The sequence below is a fragment of the Sturnira hondurensis genome, unplaced genomic scaffold, assembly GCF_014824575.4.
Source record: "Sturnira hondurensis isolate 20B ecotype Veracruz unplaced genomic scaffold, ASM1482457v3 Scaffold0006413, whole genome shotgun sequence".
NCBI lineage: Eukaryota > Metazoa > Chordata > Mammalia > Chiroptera > Phyllostomidae > Sturnira > Sturnira hondurensis.
The window spans coordinates 38,337,345-38,345,417 of NW_028079044.1; the positions used below are offsets into that span (position 1 = coordinate 38,337,345).

At 42.7% G+C, this 8,073-nt stretch overlaps 1 protein-coding gene across 1 annotated transcript in view; it reads right to left on the reverse strand.

Moving 5' to 3' along the window:
* The window catches only part of RAD21 (RAD21 cohesin complex component), a 29,814-nt gene extending 23,085 nt beyond the window's left edge, over positions 1-6,729 (reverse strand). The window contains exon 1 of the mRNA XM_037048430.1: positions 6,538-6,729. The gene's annotated coding sequence lies outside the window, so the exon portion shown is untranslated. The remainder of the gene's footprint in view (positions 1-6,537) is intronic.
* Between the last annotated feature and the right edge of the window lie 1,344 nt (positions 6,730-8,073).

Genomic DNA, 8,073 nt, shown 5'->3' on the forward strand with positions numbered 1-8,073 from the left:
CCCATCCCTTAGGCCACAACCACCACTCTCTTTTTAACCTCTAATTCTGTAGTTTTGAAAATGCTGCATAAACTGAATCGTACACTGTGTGATTTTTTGGAATGGCTCTTTGGGCTCAGCATTAATGTTCCTGAGAGCCATCCAAGTTGTTGCATGTACCAATAGTATGTTCTTTCTAGTGGAACATACTATTGTGGAACATTCCATGGGGTGGATATACCACAATATACCTCTTGACGGACATTTGGCTGTTCCCAGTTTTTAGCTATTACAAATAAAACCGCTATAAATATTTGTGTATATAGACTCTTTGTGAGCGTAAGTTTTCAGTTCTCTGGGACGAATGTCCAGACAGCACCGTTAAGTGTATGTTTAGTTTTTAAAGAAATTTGAACATGACTCCTATCAAAATCCAACTGAGATTTTTTTTTTTTACTGGTATTGACAAGACTTTTTCTAAACTTTATATGAAAAGGCAAAGGAGCTAGAATAACCAAAACTACTTTGAAAAAGAATAATATATTGGGAAGAATTAGTCTACCCAATCTCAAGACTTATTAAATAGCTGCAATAGTCAACATTGTGCGGCAGAAAGACACAGATAAACAGAATAGAACAGAGAACCCAGAAATAAAACCAGAGAAATAAGTCCAATTGATTTTTCACAAAGACACAGAAGCATTTCAAAGGAGGAAGAATAGTCTTTTCAACAAATGGTGCTTGAGTGACTGGATATCATTCATAGGCAAAACAAAACAAAAACACACCCTGACTCGCACTCAAATGTCATATAAAATTAATTTAAATCACATACTTAAATGCAAAACTATAAAATGTTTAGAAAAAAACATAGGGAAAACCTTCAGTACCTAAAACTTTGCAAGAATTTTTAGACACGATACAAAAATCACATTCTGTAAGAGAAAAAAAAAGAAAACTGATAAACTGACCTTCATCAAATTAAAATTTTTGGTCTACAAAGGAGCCCACTGAAGATACAAAAACAAGATACATGAGGGAATAAAATATCTGCAAATCCCACACCTGACAGGGACTTGGATCTAGAATATATAAAAAACTCTCAAAACCAGAATTTAAAAAACCCAATTGGAAAACGAACAGAAGAAATGAAAAAATTTACAGAAGAGGATACACTGATCACAAATAAGAAAAGACGCTGAACATCACTATAATTAGGAGATTTCGCTGCACACCTATTATGAGAGTCAAAATAAAAATTAATGTTAACAAGTGCTGGTGAGGATACTGAGAAGCAGCACCCCTCATTCACTGCTAGTGGAAATGTAAAAATTCTTAAAAATTTTTTTCAACGGACTTTAGACAGAGAGAGGCAAGGTGAGGGAAAGAGGAAGGGACAGATGGACACTGATTTTTTGTTGTTCCACTTCGCTATGCATTCTTCAGTTGCTTATCTCATGTGGCATGACTGGGGGGTCAAACCCACAACTCTGGCCTATTGGGATGACACTCTAACCAACTGAGCTACCCAGCCAGGGCCTAAAATTTCTTTTGAATTAGCTTTTTAAAAAAGATCCAGAGTAGCCCTGGCTGGTGTAGCTCAGTGGACTGAGCATGGGCCTGAGAACCAAAGGTTCACGGTTCGATTCTCAGTCAGGGCACATGTCTGGGTTGCAGGCCAGTTCCCAGCAGGGAAGAGGTTGCACAAGAGGCAACCATACATTGATATTTCTCTCCCTCTCTCCTTCCCTTCCCCTCTAAAGATAAATAAATAAAATCTTAAGGAAAAAAAAAAAGAGCCAGAGTAAAGAGCTTTAATGCCTATCAAGAATGTTTGGGAGGTACAAAAATTACTTGGTCAAGTTTGCTTCATTTCCATTTTTTATCATAGTAAAGGTTCCTGAAATTCTCATTTTCTGAGCAGATGCTTATAGGGGATCATTAATTCGCACTAGGAAAACTTCCTCAAAAGAAAAAAACAAGTTTCATCAATTGCCTAACATTGTGAACTCCTTATCTCAAATACAGAATTAAGAGCTAAGGAATATTAGTCTAGGAAAAATTCAGATCCAACACTCTACGGCAGAAGGATTAAATTATAACGCCTCAAGCCTATGTTGTATCCCACTCAGAAGTATTTTATTTTTTTTAACACTCATGGAAGGGAGAATATGTTTACTGACTTACAGACAGGAAGGGAGGAAGGGGAAAACGGGGAGGGAGAGAAACATGGATTGACTGGTTGCCTGCTTTATGTTCCCCAACCAGAACGGAACCCCCAACATTTTGGTGACTGGGACAATGTGCCAACCAAGTGAACCACCTGGTCAGGGCATAAGCAACATTCTATAGATCAAAATATATTCCCACAATCAAAGACAGCTTCCTGTGTTGCAAATCAATGCTTCTCCTTGAAACCTTAAAGTTTGCCAGCACAAAAATTAAGCTGCCTCTACAGCATTATAAATAAAATCAGAAGGATTTTTTTAGAACTCCAATATGGCAGCGTGTTCTTAGAAATAGTCACTGTCGTATGCCAAGTCCTAATTTTCACTAATACAAGATAGTTGTGCTCCACATAAAAACTCCTTAATATTTAGCTCCTAGACTATATTGCCTGCTGCACGACAACTTCTAAATATGTGGTTAATGAATAAGGAAATGAGATACACCAAGTGATCTAATAGTTGACACATGTAAATAATTCTGGAATTTTAGAAATTAAAACTGCCTGGTACTTCTCGACAGGTGTCAGTTGCTCATTGCCAGCACTTCAGCTGCCAGTTAGAGCACCATGCCTAAAATATCCCAACTATGCAGAAGCAGAGATTCCTAAATGGATGCTTTCTTGGCATTAGGATGGGATGGGGGGGTAACTAAAGCAGAGTACTGCTAAAATTATTTTGGGAAACAATCAGCAAGAGGAAATCACCCTATTAACTAAAGGAAGCCTGAGGTACAGTAGTGGACCAACTCTTGGCTTGTAACTAATACGAAGAAAGTGTAATTGTTGTTGCTTTTAAAACCATTTTCCCCCTTAGTAACACCAAATGTCAGCAGATCTTTAAAAAGTTGATTAATTTCCAGAGGTTTTGAAGATTCTAAATTCTGCTCTTTAACAAAAAGTATCTTTTTAGTTACTTACTTGTCGAGTGAGGGGAAGGGAGGGAGGAAGACAGGGAGAGAAACAACAATGTGTGGACTGCCCCTTTCACACCCCAGCAACAGGGACCTGGCCTGTAACCCAGGCATGTGCCCTGACAGGGAAGTGAACCTGTGACCTTTCGCAGGTCTGTGCTCAACCCATGGAGCCACATCAGCCAGGGCACTAACTCTTTACTGAACATGTATGATTTCTCATTTTTTTTCTAAAGCTCAAACAACTTTTTTCAATTGATCGTAAAAATAAAATTTAAATCTGATGTGAAAGGTCAGAAAGATTGATATTTTAGAACATATTCAGGAACACAATGCACCCCCCCATTTTCTTTAAGAGCTTTTCAAAAAGCCAAACCAAATTACAACTCATGTATCTCTGATGAGGTTAATCATCACAGGATTTCGCTCACCTGTGAGAAGCAAGGCAGTAGTACTGGTAACTGTAGAAATTAGTATGAACTCTTTGAAGGGCAATTTGGCATCATCTTATGAAAATTTCAAACTCATACTTTCTAACCAAAACTACACTATCAGTAATATGCCAAAGATGTACTTTGAAATGCTTAATATTAATAACTAAGCATTTGTTTAAATCTACTAAGCCCTAAGTATTTTATGTGCCCACTCTGTTCATGACAATCATGTAAGGTACATTTATACTGGCCCATTTTACAGACCAGGAAACAAGGAAAGGGGGAGGATAAACACTGTACCAACAAGAATCGTTAATGCAAGCCCTGGCCGGTGTAGCTCAGTGGACTGAGCTCAGGCCTGCAAACCAGAGGATCACGGTTCGATTCCCAGCCAGGGTACATACCTGGGCTGCAGGCCAGTTCCTGGCAGGGGACACACGATACATTGTGTGTCCTCGAGAGAGGCAAGCATACATTGATATTTCTCTCCTTCTCTCCTTCCCTTCCCCTCTAAAGATAAATAAATAAAATATTAAAAAAAAAAAGAATAATGCAAACTGAACTTGAGCTTCAAAGCCCACACCTATAACACTATGTTGCCTCGTCAGTATGACTTTTAATAACAAAGTATTAGAAATACAGTAACCTTCCTGGGCACTGATAAGGGACTGTTAACAAATTAACACTGACATAGAACACAATTCCATGCAGCCTAAAACAATGATGTAACATATGTATTTAAAAAAGAGGGCTTCTATGTAAATTCCCTGCACTTGCATAAACACAACATATCTGTGTTGTACAAATAAAGTCTGGACACTGGTTACCTTTGGAAAGCAGGTCTGCTGGGAAAGTGAGGCCTACCTTTTTGTAATGTTTGATTTTTTAATTTTTATCCTTGGGACATACACATACATCACCTAAGCAAAGTAAAATTATACTGGGAGTCAAGAGCTGCTTGATCTGCGTAGTTCAATTTCCCTAACTATAAAAACTTGGAAGGTCGAAATTCAGTAATTTACTACCCTCTGAAAATGTCAATACCTAAGATAAGATTAGAACAAACTATCTCTTTGAGGGCTGGGGGGAGTGTTTCAGGGATAAAAGGTATTTCCAACCAACTCTGCACAGTAGAGCTTCCCTTCCTCTTGGTAATACTAACATTCTTTGAACAGGAGTTCTACAATCAGTCTTAGGTTCAAATTCACCTCCCTCCTTAGTTGTTTTGTTACTTAACATCTCATCTATAAAATGGGTATATTTACCAAACAGGATTATGAGGATTAAATAGAACACATATGTAACACAATACCACCGTAGACGAAAATAATTTCACACAACATATACCAATCAGCATGATCATACCTAACAGTTTTGACATTACAATTTCACAAAAAAACACAGAATCTTTACTTCTCAAGAATTGTAAGTTTCTCTTTTGTGCCGAACTATAAAGAGAATATTTCTCAGAATGTTTGTGTTCCATTAAGTAGGAATTTATAAGGAAAGAAACTCTCAACTTTAACAATACTTTAAACACATACCACTCTAAATAGCACAGACAATTCTAGAGTGGACTACTGTGTGGCCTTTATAAACACAAAAACGGTAAATAAAGGTCTTGCTCTCTCAATGTAATTCTGACTCGTGTAGAAAGAGCACTATGTCCATTAGTCATGCCCTTGCTGTCACCTCACCCATCTACAAACTATTAAAGAATTCAGTATTGGATATGGCATATATCTCATCAATGCCTTTTCAAAAATTACTAGATGCTTCCAACATTAAACAAAGAATTTAATGATTCTACAACTTAGGGACGCTTCTCCAGCCTGTCACCAAAATTCTGCAGACTCACACAGCTCGCTGGCATTTACCTTCATTTTAAAAGACGGAATCCCTCCCCCCACCCCGCCCGCCTGGAATTTAGTGACTGTACTAAATCGTGTAACGGGAGCAAATTTTAACTTTCACTTGCAAAGAGAAGTCGATAAACACAACCCTTTACCAGAGACCCTTAAAAACACAAGCACGTTTCTGAACGCTGAACACAGCCTAACAAATCATAAGGTGGCCAGAAACCCCCTCCAGCATCGCCTCCTCTCAAATTTGAAGAGAAGGCCGCTAAGTCCGGCAGCACAGCTAGACAGTGTCAGCCCACACGATCACAGATCATTTGCAAAATGATCTTTCTCAGCGAGGAAAAAGACACCACTCCAACGCATCTATACAACACTCAGTAGCTTTCATTATTACAAAAGTCGGGGGGTGGGCAATTATGCTTATTCCCTAAGAACCAGAAGCAACTTCCCTAGATCGCGTTTTCGATTGATCTGCCCAGTATCAATGTCCCAACATAAAAGTCTTCCTTCACCTAAAAGCAGGGGGGGGGGCGGGGGGGAGCAGCAGCAGTCCCTGGCCAGGGGCCCGCCGCCGCCCTCCGGGCCCGCCGCACCCATGCTAGCCGGACGATAGCTGCCCCTCCGAGCTGACACCGCAGCCACCGGGCCCGCCGCCGCCTCCTCCCGCCCCGAATCCCGCGTCTTCCCAGCCAGCCATTTTTACTCCCGGGGGAGGCGGCCCGGTCCCCAGAGCGGGCTGGTTCAAACCTCCTCCTCTCTCTCCGCGGCCCAGGACTTTCCTCTTCCTCTCACCGTGCGCTGCCTCGGGGAGATGTGGCTCCCCGGGAGACCCGCAGAATAACGGCCTTAGGAGGCACCGGAACGGACCAGAACCATTTGTTACCAACAAGCGATGTGCGGGCCCAGAAGGCGCGGGTCCCGGCCCAAAGCGGGCCCGGGGCGAAGGGGCCTGGGCAGGCGGCGCCGCCGCTCGGGGGCTCCCAGGGTGGCAGCCAGCGTCCTGGGGTGCAGCGAGGGCTGCCTTCTCCCGCCCCCCGGAGTCCGACTCCCCGCTCGCAAGACGGTGGGGAGGGCGTGGGGGGGAGGGAGCCGGAGGATAGAAAGGGGTCGGCACAGTATCTTACCTAGCTCTCCACCGGGAGTTGAGCCGACTGGGTGGCCTGGGGAGGGGAAAGGGTCGGGGGAGGGGGCGGGGAAAGGGGGGGAGCCCCTGTGAGGTATAGCTTCCGAGCAGCTCTGGCTGCCGCCGCAGCCGCCGCCTCCTTCCGATTCACTCAAACAAACAAGATGGCTGCCGTTACCCTGCAGCTCTTCCTGCCGCCCAAATTCTCGGTTCAAATCGGCAGGATGTTTACGGTCAAAATGGTACCTGTGCGCCTGCGCAGCTAGCGTAAGACCCAGAAGGAGCGACGCAGGCGCAATGACCATTTCCTTTTCTTTGGAACCGGCCCCCTGGTGCTACAGCCCCGAACTGAGCAAGCGCCGAGGTGATTCCGGTGCTAGAGGGTCTCCGAGGGTTGCGAAACGGGGAAGTAGGGCACGCGCAGTGCTTGGCAACGAAGTGATTATCTGGCTTTTTTCTTGCGGTTGTTTTTAGAGGAAAAAGCAGTCGTTGTGCAGTTTCGTGTACTCCTAACACAAGAATTCATTTTAGTGGCTCTGTAACGACGAAGTTAACATAAAACTCCTAAACCAGTCCCATAAAATGTAGAGGCTCCTGCATTCAGTCAACCTGTTTTTATACAAGGTCCTCTCTGTACAGCATCATACAATTGCTAGGGTCTGAGAAACGATGATGAATACAACAGAGCTATTACCTGCCTTCACAAAGCTTGCAGTATATCTAGGGAGGACTCTCAAATTTTCTGCAAGTACCTATTTGTGTCAGGGAAAAGAAACCGGGTATAGAGGGAGACCTCATAGTGGGGAAGTTGGGAAGCAGGAGAGAAGGTTTTTCCTGAGCGACTAATAGAAGAGTTGGGATGTGAAGGCTGAGCTCCAGAAAGTGGGGGACAGCACGTGCAAAAGCCCTGTGGCAGCTGAGAGGATAGAGGAAGGGAAGGAAAGCCCATGTGCTGAACACTTAGGGAGGCATCTGCATTTTAAAAAGACCATCCAGGCATCAGGACTAGAGCAAATGCCTACATGTAATTTGTGTTCATTTGAGGTATTGTTTTTTAAAAGAACAAAACCAATAAAAATTGGTGACTGATACTTAATGGAGTTGTGGTAGAGGAAGTTGCAAAGTTGATTCCTCTGGTTCAGGGCTGGTTCAGATGGATTGGAATGGGGAGCTATATACTAATATAGGGCCAATGGAGGAAGGTTATGAGGGTTTTGTTTATTTTTGCTTTGTTTTGTCGTGTTACCCATCTCAACCTTCAGCTTCTATTCTCTCATTGGCCTCATTAACTGGTCTCTCCACCTCTACTCTGGTCCTCCTTCAGTTAATCAATTATCTGCAACACAGCCCAAAAAACCTTTGCAAAACATATCTAATCATCGCCCACCCCCTTCTATAAAATTTTCCACAGCTTTTAGGTGATTACTCAAAACACATAAGGAGATACAGTGATTTAGCCCCTGCCTCTTACTCCAGCTTCCTCTCTTGCCCCTCTCTTCCTAACTGTGCTTGAGTCCCTCTGCCTTTTAAATTGTCA